The sequence below is a fragment of the Dermacentor albipictus genome, chromosome 6 (assembly GCF_038994185.2).
Source record: "Dermacentor albipictus isolate Rhodes 1998 colony chromosome 6, USDA_Dalb.pri_finalv2, whole genome shotgun sequence".
Taxonomy (NCBI): domain Eukaryota; kingdom Metazoa; phylum Arthropoda; class Arachnida; order Ixodida; family Ixodidae; genus Dermacentor; species Dermacentor albipictus.
The window spans coordinates 107,014,310-107,037,684 of record NC_091826.1 but is presented as its reverse complement, the minus strand read 5'-3'; the positions used below and the strand labels follow the sequence as shown (position 1 = coordinate 107,037,684).

The 23,375-nt window shown below is 42.0% G+C and overlaps 1 long non-coding RNA gene across 1 annotated transcript; it reads left to right on the top strand.

Annotated features, from left to right (window-relative positions):
- The first annotated feature begins 116 nt into the window (after positions 1-116).
- LOC135904987 (uncharacterized) lies at positions 117-23,375 on the top strand. The gene is made up of 3 exons (XR_010565280.1): positions 117-334; positions 9,973-10,014; positions 23,268-23,375. It is a non-coding gene; the product is annotated as an uncharacterized lncRNA (long non-coding RNA).

The window sequence follows — 23,375 nt, the reverse complement described above, 5'->3', positions numbered from 1 at the left end:
CGGTTTCGGTGCAAAAAACGCCAAATGCCACTTGCCCTCTCCACGCACACGTTGCCGTTACGACGTTCGGATGTGGCCGCTACGTTAGTTACGTGAATGCCATAAGCAAGGCTTTTGCAGTAGCTTAGTACAGCACGAACATTTATAGATCTAATCTGAAATTGTTGGTAGAGCACACGGTTTACAAACTTTAATAGGGTTCTCACTTCCCGTTACTTTCGATTCCTGTCACCAGGGCCTCTCTTTGAAGTGTTTCAAACATGGCGTCCCCCAGTAGCACCAGCACTCAGCGCGACTCGCATGACAATTCACCGTGGTTTTTGTTCCAGGAACGGTAAATGAAGTTTTTTTGCGATGACTGCTTATATTGCAGTAGCATTTAGAGTGCTGTGATGTTTCTGTTGGCGTGCATCACATTTGACTAAGCGTCTCTCGTACGAGCGCCCTTGTTTCAGAGTTCAATCATAGGCTAATGCTAGCAACTTACTTGATCGCTCTCATTTTCTTTTCTTGTTGTCAGTACGTAACATGGTGTTGAGAGCAATGTACCAAGAGGAACACGACGAAAAAGGTTACGTGTTGTCCCCGAGCGCAGGGAAGAAAGAGTGTCTTTTCGCCAGCTGCGGCTCTTGACTTTGATGTAAGGCAAAATCGAGAAGAGAAGACAGGCAAGCTGTAAGCATCAGTTAAAAAAAAAAGAAGAAAATGAAGAATTCCACTAGGAAGTGAGAAATAACGGCGTAGGCGTGTTCAGATGAGGACACACTTGGGGGAGTGCCGACTATTTCTCAGCGAAAATTTTTGTATGAGGTGGGCATGTGCTCTAGTCCCTCTATAGAAAAGAATCGATCAACCTTTGTGTTAAGAAATTCAGCGCGAATTTGGAGAAAGTCTAATCGTGGAGAAGAGCATTCTTGCGACTTTCAGATTTTGCAAACTTGAAGACCAATCACTTTAAAAATAAAACTTTGTACACTGCCAAACACATTTTTCGTAATATTAAACTATTGGAACTACTGGCCCAAAAAAACTTAGATTTATGCCACCCACAATCTTTTTTTTTTGCTTTAAGTTGCTGTACTTTTCTTGTTCAGCAAGCGCCTCTCATTGACCCTGAGATCAGCGGCCATGTGGTGATTTTAGACAGGGCAGCGAAGCAAAAAATTTCCAGACAAATCTTCGAAGAAGTTTTTTGCAAATTAACGCAAAAAATTAGCAGCTACACTGCGTATTTATTTTGTAAGAAAATGGCGAAGTCACCAAAATTTTACAGTACACCCTCACAGGAGTCATAAATCTAGTGCTGCAAGAACATTCAGCATTATTTTAGGCAGAAGGATTGGTCTTATTTTTTAGAGCCCTATGATGTGTGTAGTTGTAATAATAACATCAAAGTTACATTCACATTGTAATCTGAACTCGCTGTTTTTCTGTTACTAAAGAATAATGACCCAGATTCTGCAGTTGCCTCTTCCGACTCACGAAATGACAGACTTGGGTTTTCGGGGCTCTGGTAACCACATTTTACTTACGGTACGTTAAGGTAGCAAGCATGGGAGAGCGGGCACAGCGAACTGTTTAATACCCCTGTGACATGGGCACCCACAAACTCCTTTTAACATTGCCGTCTTTATCTCGAGGGAGATGCACTTGGTGGCTCACAGTCACCCTTCCGCTAAGGGAACTTAATGGAGCTTTTGGTCAAAGGAGATTGGCAACACCCCTCGACGGCTAAATGCAGCACTCTCGTGCCCGTACTGGTTGTTGTAAAATTGAGATTGTTTGCATTAAACTTTATTGTTGTGTGTGTTTAGAACGTTTGTATTGAATTAAATAAAAGCTCAAGCACAGTTCAGCAGCAGTTGTACTTGCTGCTGCACAATGCCCTTGACCTAGGCTGCTTGGCACAGTGTTTTTTTTCGTCTTTCAGGGTGTTTACATGAACCCGACAGAATCAGGTTGAGCCGGCTTGTCGGGCTGGAATATACCGTATTTATTCGAATCTGGGCCGATAGTTTTTTTCAAATAATCATATTCCAAACTTAGGGTCGGCCATTCGAGGATTTAAAAAAAACGTGCCAGTTTTTCATTGAAACTGCTAAATATGGTGCACAGCTAGCACCATCTAGAAAAGTCAGTATTGCAGCCGCTACTAGCCGTGCCAGTAGCCAACCGTACACAAGCGAGGTCGCCATTTTGACCTGTGTCGTGTCGGCCGTGGTGTTATCACGATGGCACCAAGTAGCAGATGCCACTACAGTGCCGCTTTAAAGCGAAAAAGTTGTGATAGCCGCAGAGGCATCGTCAAACCTTAAAGCCGGGCAGTACTTTGGTGTCGACAAGAAAAACGTCTGTCATTGAAAGGGACAACAGCAGCTTTTTGCGTGCGCCGCAACAAGGATGGTATTTAGCGGACCAAAGAAAGGCCGTCGCCACGAACTGGAGACAGTTTTGGCCGACTTTGTTCGGACGCAGAGAGCAGCCGCCCTTCCAGTGACAACAGAAGTGCTCCAAGCGAAAGCTAGGGAACTTTCAAGGGAGCGAGGCCTAACACGAAATGATTTCAAAGCCAGCCGGGGCTGGCTTCAGAAATTCATGAAGTGCTTCGGCTTCAGCCTCCGACGTCGCACTTCAATCACCCAGAAGCTGCCAAGCGATTTCGAAGAAAAGCTGATAGCTTTTCAGTGCTACGTGCTGCGAAAGAGAGAAGCAGCAGGCTATAACCTTGGGCAAATCGACAACGCCGACGAGACGGCTGTGTATTTTGATATGCCAGGGGCGTACACCGTGAATGAAAAGGGTGCCAAGGAGGTGAAGGTGCACTCTGCAGGCTACGGGAAGCAGCACGCAACTGTGATGCTGTGCTGCTGAGCTGATGGACATAAACTCCCTCCTTATATGATATTTAAAAGGAAGACACTGCCTGCTCGAGAAACTTTCCCAAGAAATGTCATGCTCGCTGTCATACCGGGCAGCATGACGGGCCAGTTGCAGCCACTTAATGTCTGCATCAACAAACCTTTCAAGGTTCGTCTGCGGAAATATTACACGGACTGGTTTACTGATGAAGACCACATGCTAACGGCAACGGGCAGCATCAAATGTGCATCACAATCGCAGCTTGCGGGCTGGGTAGCTGCAGCGTGGGACGACATCCCAGGTACTTTGATCGTGTGCTGCATTTTAGAAAGTGCAGCCTATCTAATGCGCTTGACGGTACCAAAGATAGTGCACTGTTTGAAGGTGACAGTGACAAGGAACATAGCGACGAGTCTAGCAGCGATGATGACGTTGAATGAGCTCTGCACGTTCAGATTCAATAAATGCTGTTTGCATTTTGTGAACGCTGTCCTCACTTTTCTTGTTCGGCCTACATTCAAGGTAATATATATTTTTTTTGTTGGCTTTGGACTTTAGGGACTGAGCCTAGATTTGAGTAAATACGGTACCTGTCAAGTTCATGTAAACATTAGCTGGTTGGACTGAACAAGCGTTGAGTTGGGCTGCCCAACCTGTTTGCAGCGTGTATGCACACGTAAAAGGGTCGGGCCCGTCAATGCCAAGACTTGTGCAGGAACACTGTGATGTCGCGATTTAGGTGCCAGCAGCGGGAACAGCATCAAGATGAGGCCAAAACAAGCACTGTGCAGCCCAACTTCATCGTAGCAATAAGACCCATGGAATAGAGCTGTTGCAGACAGAAACGAACCAGAAGCTCAGTTAGGACGCGTTGGTGTCTCAGCTCGACACCGTGTGCCATCGTTGTCTGGACTTGTCAGAAGCGAGTTCATGTAAGCGCGGTCACGTGGGGCTCAGTCAGCCCAATTTTTTACTGCCCACTTGCGTTGGGTAAATGTAAGTGCAGCCTTTGTCGTGACAGTCATGCAGGGGTAGACAAAATAAGAAAGCTCACAAGGTGACCATTGCATGAAATGTTGCGTTTTAGTATAGTTTGCAGCAGTTTAGGTTGCAGAACGCAGAGCCTACACACTAGACCGCAAAGGAAAATGTCGATAAGCACAGGGTGGCTAGTGTGGCTGTCAGCACTGCTGTTTAGCGAGCGCATATTGTTTTTTAACGAGGCGTATCTTTCATGCATCAAATATATTGAATATTTTTGTGGAAGGAGCGTTCATTGTAATAGCTACAAGCATAATTAGCAGTTAGTTACATTCTTGTACTGAATGCACCTCTCGCGGTTTCTTTTATAGGCCGTGACACAATCACGACTTCCTTGAGGTCGAACTCTCTTATCGTAAAAAAGTTTGTGGGTGCCTGTATGACACAAGCATAAGGCTAGTCTGGGTAAAATACTACTGCCACTGCTCTCTAATTAAGCTTGATATCTGAAATTAATCCCATTTACATGACCAGTGTATATGCCTAGTGGGAAGTGACGCAACTGCAGTGGAGGAGTCAGCTGGGTGTGTTTAGACAAGGACAGATTGTAGAAGCAGTTCCAAATATTTATTTTAGGCACGAAAACCATCCCACAGAATAGGGCAGAGACTACTTTGTCACAGAAGAAATCTCAACTGTAAAAAGACATAGGCCGTGACACAATCACGACTTCCTTGAGGTCGAACTCTCTTATCGTAAAGAAGTTTGTGGGTGCCTGTATGACACAAGCATAAGGCTAGTCTGGGTAAAGTACTACTGCCACTGCTCTCTAATTAAGCTTGATATCTGAAATTAATCCCATTTACATGACCAGTGTATATGCCCAGTGGGAAGTGACGCAACTGCAGTGGAGGAGTCAGCTGGGTGTGTTTAGACAAGGACAGATTGTAGAAGCAGTTCCAAATATTTATTTTAGGCACGAAAACCATCCCACAGAATAGGGCAGAGACTACTTTGTCACAGAAGAAATCTCAACTGTAAAAAAGTGCTAAAATCGCATTATCAGGCTGCAAAATTTTGCAACTGGAAGAGTGCATGGTAGAGAGAGTAGTTTTCTACACATTAAACATTTCACTATAGTTCTGTTGAACTAAGGTGAATTCAGTATGTGAAAGAACATTACGTTGTGCGACCTGACCAAGGAAATTCCTTATATGTTGGGCAGTGTGCATGCACAGATTGAAAAAAGAATGTTCGGTTTTCATTATTACTTACTTCTCTGAATGGTTACTTACTGGGCACAAATAACGCAAATAATTACATTCCGAAGTCGTAAACCTAAAGCTACGGTTCTTCCACTTTCGTATAACTTCATCAGACACAGACCTCTCAACCCAAGCTTTGAATGATAAACCCGCCGTGGTTGCTCAGTGGCTATGGTGTTGGGCTGCTGAGCATGAGGTCGCAGGATCTAATCTCGGCCACGGTGGCCGCATTACGATGGGGGCGAAATGCGAAAACGGCCATTTGGGTGCACGTTAAAGAACCCCAGGTGGTCAAAATTTCTGGAGTCCTCCACTACGGCATACCTCATAAGCAGAAAGTGGTTTTGGCACGTAAAAACCCATAATTTATTTTTTGAATGATAAATTAGTCGATCTCTATAGCCTCGTCATAGCTTCGAAACGGCCCTTTATCACAATAATGATTCTGGCTGCCTGTGCATGATTGCCACCAACTCCAGCTACTGTGAAATTTGTTTTCTTGGAAACAAAATTGGAATAAGTATGCTGTTGACCTTGATAACTACCCCCATCGTCGAACAGTGAAGTGAGTACCTTAGTATATATGTTGCATATTTTTATCAATAACAAAACATAGCAACATAGTTTTGCAGGAAACTGATCACAAGAGATGAACCTCAAGTAATTTTACAGAAATCGGAAATTATTTTTATTTTTTGAAGACAAAAATAGTTGATATTCTGACTTATGATTTTTTTTTTTTACATTTACCATCCAGTTCCTAGCGATAAAGAAAATGGTAAATACACTCTTTTGTAAGTTATGTAGCACATTACGAATAGAGCAAAAGATTTTCCAAACGTAAGCAGTTCTAGGCATACCCAATCGGAAACCCATCCATCTGTCATGTAAGATGAATTGCTATAAAGAAATTAATGTGTAAAACAAAATAAATTCGAAAAGAAAAACGTTGGCAATATTGAATTTTGAACCTAACACCCCACACTCCAATACTGAGTTTCTCGTGCACTGGACTAAATACCCACGCTTGCTGAATATAGCTGAACCATATGAATGTTGTACCAGCAGTACAAAACAAATGTCAAGAACAGTTTCTGTGAAGGCTTTGTTGAAAGATTTGATGATGGTGGAATAAAAGCCATCTATAGAACCACACGTGGAGCCATCTTGGAGCGTTGTGCATATCATGAAAACTCAGACTTTGGGAAAATGTAATGCCAAACACGCCACATCCACAATGCATTTCAGTGGTCACGTGATGCGCCTTGCATTGAGGGTTCCTTGACCGACCGAAATGCCACTGATCTCCAAGGGCTCGTGTGCTTCGCATCTCGCAGCACAGATACACAAGGAGTCAATGAATTGATATAAGGAGTGATGAGGGGTAGTATTGGTCTTGTCACGGTTGCTACTGGTTCAATGTGGGTGGGTGAAGTGCTAAAAAGGGCTTATAATGATCAGAGCAATACTAGTAAGGTTGATAGTAGTTTATAGCAGTTGGATTGTGTCCCATAAGGACAGATAAATGTTAATATGGACCCAATCAATTGCGATAAGATTTATAATGACTTATAAGGGTTGATAAGCATTTATACTGACTGGCCGGATCAAGTTTGATAAGATTGATAGTGGTACTGGGTTGCATGGAGATGAACAAGTGGCACAATGATTATGCATACTTGGACAACACCTGTGGAGTTCCTGCATGAATTCTTTGAAGTTTAAGCCATCATTTCAAAATGCCAAATAAGCCACCAATTTTTTCTTGTATGTGAAAGTGGAAAGTTAGCATTTTTGTTCATGCCGTGCTATGATTAAACTCAACTTACCTTAATTCTTTGAGAGAGGTTGTATAGATGACTTTTCAATGTGTACAAAACTGTATTCTCTATAGCATTCTCTTTTTAAGTTAGAACATTCTGAAATATGGATGTGACATTTTTGCACTTCATCGTATTCAAGATTTTTTCTGTGTGAAACAAAGACGTATGTGGGGAAAGTAGTCTCGGTTACAATGTGTGGGTAAGTTTATCTGTCTAATACAAATATGTTAACAAAAAAAATATTCTGGACCTCTTTTGTAATTGTCATTAACTGATCACACACACATGACTCCTCTACAACAACGGTGTCGTTGCGATTTCCCACTGGCTGGTGCACCGGTCATATAAACGAAGCATTTTAGAGAGTAGTGCCAGTAGTAGTTTCCCAGACCAGCCTTCACGAGCTTGCTTTGCGCTCTCTTGTGTGCTTGCTACCTTAACATATGGTAGGTGAAATATTGATACAGGAGCCCTGACAACTAGGGGTGTGCGAATATTCAAAAATATTGAATATTTTTAATCATACTCGACTCGACAATAGGTACTCGATAATTTTTGAATATTCTATTGGATAGGAATATTTGAAATAAATTGAATATATTTCTTTCGGTGCAGGAGTAAACACGCTTCATAACGTTTGGTTTTAACCAATGTATGCAAGTGCGTGATTTTGTGCTGAATTTCGCGATTTTGTGCAGCTGGCAAAATTTCATTTGTAAAACATGCTTAGCCGCTGGACTTCTAAGCTGTGCAGCGAAGCTAACCTCTCTCTGGCAAAGGACACGGATTTGTAAACAGCGAGGGTGCACTCTTTTGCAGGTTGCAATCCTGAGCTTATTGCTTGTCAGCAAATTCGATGAGTTTCGGCAGGTACAGGGTCAAATGCCCCTGAGTTTCCAGGAAATTCATGCAGTATAACAGGGTACAGGTTGGTGAGAACAGACAACCAGCGGAAATTATTCAATTTTCAAGAGATAACAATCTTTTAGTATACCTTACTAGTTTATTTTTGTACCAATGACAATGTAATTGCAGTGTTCCAACATGCTAAACCAACTTGCTAATAAATGCATGTGCATATCATTTGATATTCAATTGTAAGTAATCATATTCAAACATTTTTATATTTGCACACACCCTACTGAAAACCCAAGCTCATGTCATTTCGTGGCTTAAAAGAGGCAAAAAAGGTGTGATATTAGTCGCTTTTCCTTACTAACAGAAAAACAGCGAGTTTGGAATACAATATGAATGTAATTTCGATTTTGTTATTCTACATACGAGGAAAATTCCAAATGAAAGTTCTCCTATTTTGGGGGGACATTGAGAAACTGTTAATACGGTGTTCGCCACACTGTTGTGATTGGCGCTTCCTCCACTCTCAAATAAGCCCGTGTGCGCTTTGCTCGGATGCTCAGTCTTGGTTTGGCAGCCATTGAAAACGAAGCTCCCGTTGAACGATTCTGCCAAGTGTGAAGTTCGCGCAGTTATTAATTTTTTTAATGCAAAAGGCGTTAAGCAGGTTGAAATTCATAGGTAATTGATGGAAGTGTATGACCACTTGTGCGTAGATGTCAAGAACGTTTGCAAGTGGTGTAGAGAGTTTACAGCCGGCTGTACTGAAATTCTCGACAAAGAAAAGAGCGGTAGGGCGTCAGTTTCCGAAGAGACAGTTGCGAAGATTGAGGTCATGCGTGAAGATCGGAGGGTCACTCTGGGTACTCTCTGCATTTTGGTTCCCGAGGCTTCCTGAAGCACCATCCACAGGATTTTAATGGAAACGTTGCAAATCGGAAGGTGTGTCCAAGATGGGTACCATGGCATTCCACTTTACACCTGAGACAAAACAGTCGCACAAGTTGCGGCATCCCTCTTTGCCCCAGCCACAAAAATTCTAACACAGTCTGTCGATAAAGTCATGGCAACTGTGTTTTGGGACTGGAAAAGGGTACTGTTGGTCAACTTTCTGCCTGCTGAGACAGCAGTAAACACTGACAGATATTGTGAAACACCAAAAAAACTCTCAAGGGCAATTCAGAACTGGAGAAGAGACATAAGGACCTCCCAAAGTCGGTCCTTATCTGAACACACCCTATATGTAAAGATGTCTTGAACAAGTACAAGTGTTTTTAACTATCTCTTGTTAAATTAGTGCTTTTATGTAGCCAATCTGGGAGCGAAGAAGATTCCAGCATCTTCTTTGTTTTCTATATTTTGAACTTCACGGAGTCAAAATGCTTCAGTTCTTCCAGCCTGTAGAGCTCCGAAGAGCAATGTTTCACTGTTCAACATTGCTTTTCTCATTGGCGCTGCAAGGCATGGTTGTTCGACACTATCATGTCCGTAACTTGATGACATCGTGGGTGCAAAATGAACAAGTAAGGTGGCAGCCTGTGCTTTGGTACAATCACAGTAGGTTTTGTGATGGTGAAAGCTTATATTTCTATTGTTCTGATTCAGAAGAATAATCATTTCCGATACACTACTGTATGCGGCCTCTGTGAAGCTTTGTAGAAAGGATGGCCACATTGACAGTGAGCATGTATCAGGGATGTATTCTGTATGGCTCGGTTGAATATTGTCACTGTTAACCAAAGAGGTGACAACTATGCAGAATCCTTTTCGTATCTCCGAAAATATTCGGCCAATCTGAAAAATTATTTCTGGCAAGCCTTTGGGAAGGGCAATGCGCTCGCTGCAATGCACATTTCAGTTTTCATAGAAAGTGTTTCCGGGCCCCTCAAGCTTTTTGTGGATACTCATGTACCATAAAACTAGTAATTATGAGGGCCACTTTTCTCGGAGTGTATCACTTAGCAAGGGGAGGTTGTGAGCAGTGACAAATGTCAAGACAATGAAAGCCGTTCTAATGACCGTGACGAGGACAAAAGTACCCTTAGACTGTGTAAATAATTCTTCGAGGGGAAAAATGGGAAAATGAAGCCATTTCGTTTCAGTGCCTAAGCAAAGCAATTTTCAGGTGCAAGGTGGGCTAGTTGGCTTCTTGGCTGACCTGTGAAACGTGTAACATTTTTATCTTGCAGGCTAGACCACCTGTCCAGTCAGCTTGTTCGGCGAGTGGCTGGGTACGTAGCTGGCTGAAAATGCTACCTGTGCACATAGTTGAGAGCACAAGCAAGGCAGCAGTGCATGCATTATAAATTATTAAGATATAAGGTTACAGACTTGCAAATCACTGATCACCTTGGTTCAATTAGTAATTACAGTTGGTACTACTATGAACCTGAACGAATTTTGCAGCCAAGTCTGACAAATTTTAAAAATTTAAAAGGTGAAATCTTCAACGTGCACTTACATTAGTCTATTTTTTCTCCTCTCTGAGCAACATGCTAGTGTGAGCCTTTCAACTATAATACTAATAGTGGTTGCTTCTCACTGGTGTTGAGCAATTTTGTTTTTGGTGTGGAAGACTAAGCCTTTTTCTTTTGGTTGCATTGTGTATTGCAGTTTTTACCATGTCACCCAAGAAGTAGAGTAATTACTGTTTAAGAATAGACATACTGAGATGCATATATACATCGTTGAATGTAATTTCTGGTTGTGCAATAAAAATGCATCTTTTTCATAAAAGAATGGCTGTCCTCATTACTGTTTGATACAAGTGCTGGGTGGGGTGTTTGAGAGATCAAGTATCATTTACAGCAAGCACATATTTAACAACTGCACTGTAAAATGTAGCTCGTACTGGACCTACTGTATACACATATACAACACATTGACATTTTTTATTTAATAATTTAAAAATTTCTTCATGATAGGAATTGCAGTTTCGGTGCCTTAACTTTCTTTGCACTATGTGTTGCACTTGATTAACTTGAAATGATCGGAACTGCTCACTTTTATGCGAAGCATATTACGAGGGCTCAACCCAGCTCCTCAGGCGCGGCGGTGACCATGAAATCACGTGACACCGTGACGTCACGACAGAGGAGAAGTGGCTTTGGCTCAACTCTTGCAAGACGGGCTGGGTGGGAATCGAACCAGGGTCTCCGGAGTGTGGGACGGAGACGCTACCACTGAGCCACGAGTACAACGCTTCAAAGCGGTACAAAAGCGCCTCTAGTGAATGCGGTGTTGCCTTAGAAACGCGCTGTTTCTAAGGCGTGTGTCTCTTGCTCAGGCGCACATTTCGTTGCCGCGCCGAACGCTGCTTTGCTCGACGCTCACCGCGTCCAATGCGGGGCGCGTAGTCGCTGCCCTGTAGCCCATTGTCTTACACCCCTTGGCGGGTCGACGGGAACGCTGTCGCGTTCCACTCTTGAAGGCGAAGAAGTAATGCATGAGTTGTTTCTTCGTCTAGCCGAACCAAATATAGCCAAGCAACAGCAGTTCACCAGGCTAAACAGTGGTTCAACAACTAAAATAAAGGCTAGTATGCTTCGCATCCTGGGCTTAACCTTACCTAAGCCACAGCCATTTTTTAATTATTGGCATGAGATTGCTTCAAGACTTTTATTTCCGAGAATGATTATGTATTTATTTAAAATACCTTACAGGCCCAAAGGGCATTGAGTAAGGGGGGTTTAGTTATTACAATGAAAGTACAAGCAAACTAGTAACATCGAAATGTAATGCAACAAAGCAAATTGCAAAATACAAAACAAGGTTCCAATGCAAGTGAACAAAAATATGCAACACAACAAAATATTTATTTATTTATTTTATTTATTTACAATACTGCCAGTCTCTACTGAGACCATAGCAGGTTTGCGAAAAAAGCACTAAAAGAGCATTTGACTGCAAGTGAAGAAGAAAGTGCAACACATCACAAAATGAACAAATTATGGACTAATCGGACTAATCCATAATACAGCACTACTGCAAAAAATTCACCTCAAGCTTGTGACGGAAGTTATGTAGTATTATGTGTTATTGGTCATGTAACCCCCCCTTACACAATGCTTCCTTGAAGAGTCTAAGGTACATTATATAAATTAACAAGAAAACATGCACTTTTTGTGACGGCAAGGGATTTATATATTTCAATCCACAGGCTTCTTTTACTAGTCAGCACTTAAGCTGTTTGGCATTATGGAGGCACCTAGGTCTTATTTCACTTGTTACCAAGCCAGAAACCTCTTACTCTTAGCGGTTTTCTATCCGGTGGAAACAAGCTTCTCAAGGAGTGCAAACTACACTGGAGTGCACAGATATGTTTGTGTTGGAACTTGGAAATGGATGCCAGACCATCTGGCTCTCTCAGGACATCAGGTAGTATACATATACTGCAACACTGCAGTAACATTTACACGTACCATGTGTTTCAGTCAAGTAAATGTAAAAAAAGAGTTGTATATATTTGTGCATTTCTTCCAGTAATCCATTATTTGCTGTGGTGGACATCAGGTGCATATATTGAAATTGCTGATGAACATGCAAACAGCTTGCTCATTAGATTTTTACCTATTACTTTTAGAGGCCATGTAGTAATGAAAGTCAAAGCTAGCCAGTCGGGAAAGTATTTGTTAGTAGGTATGTCAATTGGCAGCAGCTTCAAGAAATGTGCACTAGAATTAAACGTTGCACGCAAAGTTTTCACACACTGACCAAACATAGTTAGGTGCGTAGAATAAAGAGCAGGATGTCACTGCATCTGGAATATCTTTAAACTGGTGCCGCTTATGAAGCTTCTGTCAAATATTCTTCCTGCACGAGCTAGGTGCAGTTTGGCAATCACATGATTCCAAAGTAAAGACAAATTTGCATTAAATTTTGTTGACATGTTCATTTAGAATTTGAAGATGTACACCTGTAATTTACTGAAACTAATATTACCTAAATCCCCTTATCTGAGAAAATATGTATTCATTATCCACATAAAATTGTTTTAACACGTAGTATAGTTAAGTAGTCTCTATTTGTTCCTGACAGTACATTTAGTACTATGCACCTTTCGTTATACTAATTTGGATGGATATCGCAGGAGTTTTGTTGAGTGCGATTCTAAAACTACCAGAAATGCGCACATAGCAAGCACTCAGATGTTACTAAATATTCTCTTCAAAGAAGAAAATATATTGGGTGCCTGACAAAACAGTGCCCAATACACACTTGAAGCCGTGTTAGACCTTTAACATTGAGCACTTGAGACTGCAGTTAATCGAAATGTTCTGTGTAATGTGTGGTGCACAAACACATTGTGCAGGTGGTGCTCGTGGCTGAGAAGCCTGTGTGTTGAATGATGTGTGAATATCTTTACTCTTATTTGCCTTCTTCTTTACCACTGTATGAAGAAGAGATGTAAAAAATAGACAGCGAGAAGAGTGCATGTACATGCATGCCTAACCATACACAAAATAAAGTTTATCCAAAGAAAGTGCCACTACCAACTGAATTTTTTTTCACAGTGCAGGTTTTTATTTTTTTTATAACACCCATCATGTGTGGCTAAGGCAGAACTGTTGCTAAGCATGAGACAGCGGGATTAAATTGCAGCCACAGTGGCTGCATTTTGATGGAGTCAAAATGCAAAAACATCCATCTGCTGCCTGCATTGTAATGAATGTTAAAAAAGAACTAAATCGTCAAAAGTAATTGGAAGCCATCCACTATGGCATGCCTCTTAATCATACGGTGGTTTTGCTTTAAACATCAGACTTTTTTTTTATATATATAAAACTGAGGTGCACATGGGTATTAATACGTTCCTTATACTACAGCATGCTGGAGAGCAATTCCCGTGTTGTACAATGAAAGTGATGTGTTGCTGACATACATTTCCCAATTTCTTGATATGAAATGCTATGAGGGCCTCTCCTGCCACTGACTCTCCGACCCTTCTCATTGTCTTCAATATGAACTCTCCCAGTAGCTATAACAACTAAAGCAATGAGTTGCACTTTGCCAATAAGTAAAAGGAATGGGTGGAGCAGCAGGCTAGAGCCACACTATTGCAGGCACCTTTTTGTACAAAAGATAGCGTGTCTTTCTCTGTGTGCTACAAGTAAATTATTGGCAGGGGAGAAACTCAAAACAGTGGGTCACTTCACTTGATACCCCATATGGCACCTGTACAGCACTTTGAGTGGGAAATATGCACTTCACCACATGATAAGCAACGGAAGTTGGCTGCCAATAATAAAATCGCCTTCAGAACAACTCTGTGCTTGGTCACATCAACGCTCTGTATCCTGTTCTTTGAATGCATTTTCATGACAGTGTTTTCATGACCTGCAAAAAAAGAAAGCCTTGAAGTGGGACAACCTTGCAGTAGACAATAGCAAAGTCCAGTGGAGCTGCTACAATGATTAACACAACAAACTTTTTTTTTTCTACAAATTGTCAGTGTACACTGTAGGATCGGAGCTTCAGGAGGCCCATGAGGACTTATAAAAAAAATTCATTCAAGCAAGCAACACCTTGAAACTCCGCTCAGGTACTGCACCCTTTCCCATCTATGTGGCTGGAAATGCCACCGAGCACATCAGTGTGGGTAAGAGGCCTATGAGGCTATTCAGTTGAAAATTTGAGCCTTTGCAATGTTGTGTGCTTTTTGAAAGTTTCAGCGTTTTCTCTTTTTTTTTTTATTTGCACTACCAGAAATGTAGCTATACGGCCTCCATTAAAACATCAAATAAAAGTAATGGTACGGCCTCTTCATACAAATGCGGTTCACTGTTTAATTGGCAGTGGAAAACGAGTACAATGTTTTTGTTCAACTGCAGCACTGCCCCTCATACATTGAGCATACTTATAACTTAATTTTTGGCTGCTGCTTGAGCATTTGCAATTATCACAAATGCGGATTCGCACCGAGTTTCGGAAAAATTGCGCGGCTCACATGGTTTCTCGCGTATATGATCCTGCACACGCGAATTCACCATGTGAAACGGGAATACAGGAGTGCAACAGGGTGACAAAAATGAATGACGAATAATGCAAAATACATTGTTGCGTTTTAAATCGCAGAAAAGTATAGTCGCTAAAAGTTCATCGGGGATAGCTTCCATTGGTATGAAGCCACGTTTGATACTGTTCCAAAAAAAGAATAACATTTATGTTGGAACCTTGAAAAGGGGCGGCACGAGTGTCTACCAGTTTATTACGAAACAATACGTTCTACATGTGGAGCACTTGTACTTGATACAAGTGATCGCGTCGCTAAAGGCGTGTGGGTCTTTCAATACATGCCGCCTAGGCTACTCCGAAATAAAAGTTGCGTGCGTGCGCTAGGAGTAACACACGACGAAATTTTTCAGTATGGATAAGGGGATAAAGGGACGTGATAACAAGGTGTATGTGGTGCGCGAGGCACTTCAATCTACAAAAGCCGGGATAATCGTGTTGTATTGGAGCGTTTCTCGCACCAGCCATATCATCGCTGCAATGAAGCGTCCTTCTTCACATCACTGCCTCTCTTCCAGGCGAAACAGTAGCAAGGCACAGGCGCCACACATTACGCATATTAAACAAACTATCGCGTGACATGCAGACAAAAAAAAATTGGAGGACGCTTAAGCTTCGCCTTCAAGAGTGGAACGCGAAAGCGTTCCCGTCGACCCGCCAAGGGGTGTAAGACAGTGGGCTACGGCGCAGCGACTACGCGCCCCGCATCGGACGCGGTGAGCGTCGAGCAGCGCCGCGTTCGGCGCGGCAACGAAATGTGCGCCTGAGCCTTAGAAACAGCTCGTTTCTAAGGCAACACCGCATTCACTGGAGACGCTTTTGTACCGCTTTGAAGCATCGAACTCGTGGCTGAGTGGTAGAGTCTACGTCTCACACTCCGGAGTCCCTGGTTCGATTACCCAGCCCATGTTGCAAGTTGCTTTTTATTCATGAAGTGCCTGCTGGGATTTATCGCTCACGGCCAACGCCGACGACACCGGCTTTTCTGCGACACGAGCTCCTTAACGCTGTCGCGTTAAAACAAAAAGCTTACCTACACGCGCCCAAACTTTGCGAATGCAGGCAAAGCGGGCTTGGGTTGAGCAGACTGCTGGGCGTGCGCGCCCCAGGCGTACCGCATCTCCCTAGTGCCTAGGGACGTACCTAGTAGGATCTAGGGCGCATGCCGTGCCGCTTCGGTGAAAACGTACTTAAAACGGTGGTTCGTACGAGGACCGCATAGTGGCGCAGCGGTCGAGCGCTGGGCTTGGGCGTAAATAGAAACTCGCCTAAAGGTCATTGAAGGCGACACCGCCGCGCCTGAGGAGCTGGGTTGAGTGAGCTCTAGTAATATGCTTCGCATAAAAAATCAATAGCTTTTGCATATGTGGTTCTATCTTTTTCAAACTACATAACAATAAAGCGAAGTGATGCGATTATGTGTAGATATAAAATGTGCCTTTGGCTATTTGATTTTTCAGTATCTTATATCTTTATTTGGTCGCTTCATTTATTTTTTCTTGCACTGAAACTGCAAACCAAAGCCGCGGGGCTGCGAGCGCATGGTGAACGCAACGGTAAAAATAGAAAAGACGCAATAATTCTTTTCTCTTTCTTTTGTGTGCGCGAGTGCGTGTTGCGTTTCTCCTGCGCTTCAAACGTCGCAGATCGCGCACTAACGCGCTCCAGATTCAGCATTCCGAAACTGAAGCAACATAACAGACCGCGTTCCACATACATTCCTCACTCAAATTTAGCCAGACACATCGCTTGCCGCATCACGCGTCATTATGGCTGCGCCCATGCAGTTTCTCTCGTGTGTTTTTTTGCCTCTGTGATGTGGTTTATTCCGAGCAATTTTCTTTGTTCATCGACATTGTCTTGCCTGCTCCAATGTTTTCGACAGTAACGACAACATCAGCGCGTCTGTAGTGCCCATAATTTTGTCTTGCCGGTGACAAATTGCTGCAAATTGTCGAAAGGATGCGTGTGGTCTGCTGTTGTGCGCTCGGTGTTTGATCGCTACAAGGAATACTGCGATCCCTTCGACCTGTCGCAGTTGCTTTTGGTCATAAATATGAATGCCTTTTTTACTTTTCTTGCGAGTAGCTTGAAGTCAACGAAGCGTTGACACTATCTTGCTGCATTTGTCGACACGCGACTGGCAGCTGAAGAACCCCTGTGAACTGTGTCATATGTCTTTTATTTCTTTTTGTTCTATGACTTTCCCTTACATACGATTCTGCTTGCCGACTAGGAAAAATATATAAGTGGCTTTTTCGTAAAGAAACCAGCCTTGTGACCAAACAACCAAGATCTTATTTCTAGTCCGTATGAAAGCTCGGCACGGGAGCGTTGCCATCAGTACACTTGTGACTAAAAACAACTCTTTAATGAGGTTTGATTTGATAGTGAGGTTTTAGTGAGTGAGTTGTTCTATTGTCATAAATGGCGATCGTGTATGTGAGCTCTGTTACGTCGCCGTTAGCGTAGTTCGCTAATTTTCGAAGTTTTCTCACATCTGTGACCAAATACTACCTGTGCGGGCGTCTCTAATTGTTACCTTTAAGGTATGAAGAGCTTCTTAAGTTGTGCATATAGGTTGCTTTGTGACGAGTTGTCCGAGATCACGAGGCTTCCTTTCATTTTGTTTTAGGAAGTGAATATTTGGGGAGCTTAAAGGTTCTGTAATGTGCCCTTTAAATTGTATCCTTCTCATGTCTTTGGGCAGAAAGAACGTGCATTAAAAAAATCCTATGTATAGTAAAGTGCAGTGCTGTTTACACACAAAACTTGGCAAAGTGTGGTCATTAAACTTATAGGATGGACCAGACATTTTGAAACTCCTGAGCGTGCTTGTGATCCCTAATGTTTGTACCTTCTTTGTTTTTCAGGTAATGACATGTGACTTGCTACGAGCCTACAGGAATGCTGAAAATTTCATTTGGTGCTGCTCTGTTGCCCTTCGTCTATGTCTAGTTTCAAGAAAACACTTGAAAACAAGGCATTCTGAACTGTAACAAATGGAATCTACGAGCCTGTCCTTATAAATAGATATTAAGAACGCTTATGCTTGCGAAAAGACAACTAGTTGCTTGTCATAGGACACGCTGATGCTTTGGCATTTTCTCATCTGAACTTTTTGGCTTTAACCCTCTGACTCTACTTTACCTTTAATTTTGACTGAAAGAGATGCAAAATTGTTGCCCAATTATCTTTAAGTTCCCCGAGGAACTAAATGAAACGTAAGAAACTAAAAGAAAAAACATAGAACACGAAACTAAAGAAGCAATAAGCATACTCAATGAAAAAGTAATAAATGTATGGGCTGCACCTTTTAATCAATGAAGACATGAATAAACAAACCTTGTTTTGAGAAAGACAGTTTTTTTTTTGCTATACATAAAATAATTCAGTAGTATGCTTTCAACATTTGACAACAAGTGCAAACTGCAAAATGACCTGCATGAGTGCCCAATTCCAGCAGCAGGCAGTGGGGCTCGTCCTTGGAATATTGCTGAAAACTGACAGGACGAGCGCCGCTATGAATTAGGGGTGAAAGTGATGGACACTTCATAATTCACGCCAACTGCTTGTTTAGAATGTAGACAACCTCAAAGTGACTAAGAAAGAGACGTTAGTTACTAAGATAGATCATAGGTGGATTCGAGGGGATTGGATGTGGGTACCTGAGCATATAACTTTCTAGGCAAAACTAGGCAGGATTCTTCACTCTGTTATTTTCAAAAAAATAGTTCTTACCTCTTCTCCTGTGCCTTATGAGTCCACCCTGCAGTGTACACATTCTATGTCATGTTAATGTCATTGCAATGAGTCAACGACACTTTGGTGCTGATGCTTTACTGATAACCTCCGAAAAACAAGACCATGACAAAAACAATATTATAACATTGAAGCAATCACTTACCATGTCCAGTGTTGTTTTTATCATCATCATGTTATCATCTACATCCTGCAGTCTCCACATATGTGTTATTGTCATAACCATAATTCATATCACGGCCATGAAAAGTCCGGGTAATATATTATGTAATTGATTTCCTTCCACATGCTTATTCTTATTTACACTGTAATAGGTGGCTGATGTTAATCAGAGTTTACAGCAATGATAGTAGTGTGCAGGAGCTGTTGTGTGACGCAAGTGAGCACACCTAATCATAAACGAAGCATGACTCCTCATGTTTCAATCAAGCTTTAAGAAAATGTAGGTTTGTGTATTTATGTGGCAGCTCTTTGCACAATGTGTTGTGTAGCTATCGTAGATGTTATCGGCGGCTCTCCGTCTAGTCTTCTCCCCTGTCCATGCTGAAACATTGCATGTAACTTGCATTTCTCAATGCATTTTTATATCATGTTTAGGTAAGGTACCTTTGAAAATTTGAATGCAGAATCAGGGATGCGGACAACACACAAAAGCATTTCCACATCATCTACAATTCGGAGTGCATCACTGTCTGGTTGCGTGTCCAGCTTTTACCATGCTGAAGCAACTTGCCCTATTGGCTGCTCTACTGCAGCACGCACCTGCCTGTTTCGTCCAAAATAAATAAAAAGTATGCTTGCAGCAGCTATGCCGCGCAGAAAGCGTAAGTTTTCTTAGAGGAAGGAACAGTGGTGCCTTCTATCTCTGCTGCAGTGAAATTGATGCACTCCATGTTTTAACGTAGCAGAGATGTATGATTGATAAGCCTTCCTTTTGGGCATGAGATAACATGTCAGTGTAAAGGTGCATGTGGATGAATAGAATTTTACTCAGCAGTATTGTTTACTGCTTCGCAGTTTTTTATAGGCCCCTAAACTATCAATAACTTTTTAAAAATGAGCAGATTTCTCGGTCCCTTCACACATGGCGCCAACAGGTTCATGTACAGGCATGGCCACTGCTAGCAGGGACCAGGGGGCCTGTGGCATCGCTCCCCAGAGGGCACCGGCGCCTTGTAAAGTCTTGTGGCACAAGCGCATTCCAAGCAATTGGTGAAAAGCTCGGTGAGCTGTCCTCTATGGTGGAATGCATGTCAAGGCTTCACGAGGCGCCGGTGGTGGCGCTGTGCGGAGCCCTGCCGTAGTCTCCCGTGTTCCCTCTAGCAGTGGTTGTGCCTCTACGTTACATCACCAGGGTAAATTAGTATGGATTTCCAATGCCTAGCAGGAAAGAAGAAAAAGCAACGGGCTGGAAGGAACGCTAGGCTTCAAATGACCTTGGCTCGAGAAAAACATTACAGCCTATGTGACGAAAGGCAGGGGTACACTCGGTGCACATGCCCGTCACAACTTGTAGGGAATGTGTAATGTGCAGCCGCTGACAAAGATGATAAAATGTTTTATTTGACAGTGCAAGTAATGCTGTCCTCACACAGCCATCACCTTCTTCCTGGACGTAAATTGTAGGTCACCAGGGTAAACACTCTCGACTGCTCTTTATGCAAGAAACATCACTTCTGATCCACCTGCTAGCGCACGTTTGTCACACACCCGCTGTTTCTTGCCATCTCACTTGATTCTTGTTTTGCGCAGTCGACTAAGTTCACATTGTGCAGTGTGTTTGGTACTGTGCATGCTTTGGTGGCAACAGCATGTAGCTGAGAAGCGCACAGTCCTGACAAGCCAATTAAAGTTGATTGTGTTTCAAGAAAAATTTGCCAACAGGACTTTGGGTACTCGCATAATGTTCACACATCTTTTAGAGAAGTGTGTGGCAAGGAGGAGATAGCACTTATGGGGAGAGTAGCGAATGCTCACTCATCTCTGAGCTCAGAGTGGTTAATTGACTCTTGAGGCTTTTACTGCCTCTCGAGTAGATGGCCCAGTTACTGTCCGAAGTGCAGGGTGCAAGGCCTCAGTATCGTTAAGCTGGCTCATCAGGGCTTTATGAAATGTGAACTAGATTTTTTTTTCCTCCTTTTTTTTCTCAAGAACAATCGAATAGCTCCTTTGCTGGTGTCTCATTGTAGCATGCACTTCTCCACTATTCAGAATGTATTCTTGCATACAGAGGTGGTATAAGTAGTTGCAATTCAAAAGTAGTTCAGTGCATTGGTAAAACAATAACCAGTCAGAATCTTTCTGGAAATTGAAAAAGCAATTCCAATACAATGGTGCTTCATTTCAACACCGGGCACCACTGCAGCGACAAGACTTCTTAACACTAAATCAGTTTAAAATTTGTAGGTATTTTTGCAAGGTTGGTTTTTGTTTATTCAGAAGGAAAAGGTTGATTGTTAACGAATAAAATAAAAGCCAAAGGGTCCCTCACTCATTGAATCTCTCTTGTAAACTGCTGCATCAGTGTGACATAGTTTTCCAAATATTCTTGCATGTCTTGATTGTTTTTGTTTGTAGAAAGTTCACAAAACTCAGTAGTTTCAGTGTTTGATTTTCTTATAAAGCAACATTGTTTTTTTTTTCGTCAATGAAATGTTGGCTATAGCACATTACAGTCCAAGAACACAGTGCCTAGTACGCCACTGCACAACTCAAACTCAATTTGCATAGTTTCGCCATCCATTTGCATTCTCTCATTTGCGAGTTGTAAACTCAGAAGTGAAGATTTTTCAATATTGATGTCCCAGAAATTTTATTTGCAGGTGTAAGCTAACATTGCTTTTAACAGACCTTACCGACTACATGCTCCATGCATAGTAAAGCCAACCAACTTGCCTTATTGTTATTTAATTATTAAATTGTTTATAGATATATTTATTTATTTATTCAGTTTACCCAACAGGCTTGGAGGAGCATTGGGTGGGGGGGGGGGGAAGGGGTTACAGAATAATGACAAATATTTAAGGCATAAAAGGGAACTACATAGTAGGAGAAACAAATAAGTTTGTGCATCGGAAAGAAAGGAACACTGGTAAACATTGGAAAAAATACGTACAAAGTCAAGGGAATACAATGCAAAACAAAGGCGAATACAATACAAAGTCCTACGACATAATCGAGCGAACATGTGAAGTTCCAAAAGTTCACGAAATTTGGCAGGATCTTTTGTTGAAACAATATTATTTGGAAGGCTATTTGATAGTGCGACGGCACGTGGCAATGCAGAGTTATTAAATGACTGTGTGCGGCCAAAAATGCGCCTGAAACTTAGATGGTTATGAAGTCAAGTAGATGTGCGAGAACGAGTTTCAAGCGAAAAATGGCTGGACCATGAGTTATAGTAGTATTTATGAAAGAGGCACTGAAGGGCAACAGAGCGGTGGGAATCCAAGTCCAGAAGGGGAACATTGCGTTTAATTTGAGTAATGCTAGACTGACGACTGTAATTAGATTTTAGTAAGTGGGCAGCACGATTTTCGTTGGATTCCAATTTATCTATTAGGTATTGTTAATGAGGACACCAGATTGATAAAGCGTATTCAAGTTGAGGGCGTACAAAAGTTTGGTAGGCCTGTTGGCGGATGGTCAATGGTGAAAGGTGCATATGACAACGTAAAAACCCTAAAGTTCTGTTAGCTTCAGTGCATATCTTCTCGATGTGAGAGCTCCAGGCAAGATTAGTACAAAAATAAATGCCAGGATATTTGTAAGTACAGTCACGAAGAACTTCCACCGAACAGATTTTGTAAGGAAACTTAGGATATGATTTCATACGAGTGAAGGAAAGAACAGCACTTGGATGTGTTAAGTGTCATTTGCCAATGGTCATACCACTGATTAACTAGGTGAAGGTCATTTTGCAAAGTTAGATGGTCATCATGATATTTAATCGTTCTGTAATTTACACAATTATCCGGGAAAAGTCGTATGCAGGAAGAAATGTTGCTCTGCAAATCATTGATAAAAATTGTGAAAGGAAAAGGGCCTAACACACTACCTTGGGGTACACCTGATGTTACAACAGATGTGGAGGAGCTAAAGTTATTCACAGATACAAACTGTTCCCGATTAGATAAGAAATTACAAAGCCAGGATAATGTAAATGAGTCAATCCTAAGAGCAGATACTGCAGTCTTATACAATATCTTTGAAGAGTGGTACAAATAAAGTAAGAAGTGTTGACAAGTTTTGCCAAGCACAATGTAGGAAAAAAAAGCAAAAGAGAGAAAAATACATGTGGAAAAATGACACAATAAGAAGCTGTATTTAATAACACATTAAAGATTGCTGTGTAGTGATATGTTCCGAGAGGTTATTCGAGTCTATTATTGTTCATGGAAAATAAGAATATTCAGAGCAATTGTTACACATGGTGAGTGGGATAATTGACAGGAACTACTTGCTTCTTGAAACCTTGAAACCAAGGTTCCTACCTTTTCAAGGTTGGACCCTTGAAAAGTGTTTGTGAGGCATCATTGTTACAACAATCGTTTAAAAGCTGAAAAAATAATTTTAGGCACTCGCATACTTTTTTACCTGTCACATCGCAGTTCACATATTGAAGTATGAGCATAAAAATTGTAAATAGATCCAACAACTTTTTCCACATCTTTGTAATTTGTTTATATTTTCGTGAACAATCCGCCTACAGACGTGGATGCGCTACAAGCTGCAGATACCTTGTCGCCGGGCGAGCATTCCAGTAGCCACTTGGATCCCTGGCAGTTGCTGGACGCCAACGGTCCGAACGGAGAGATGC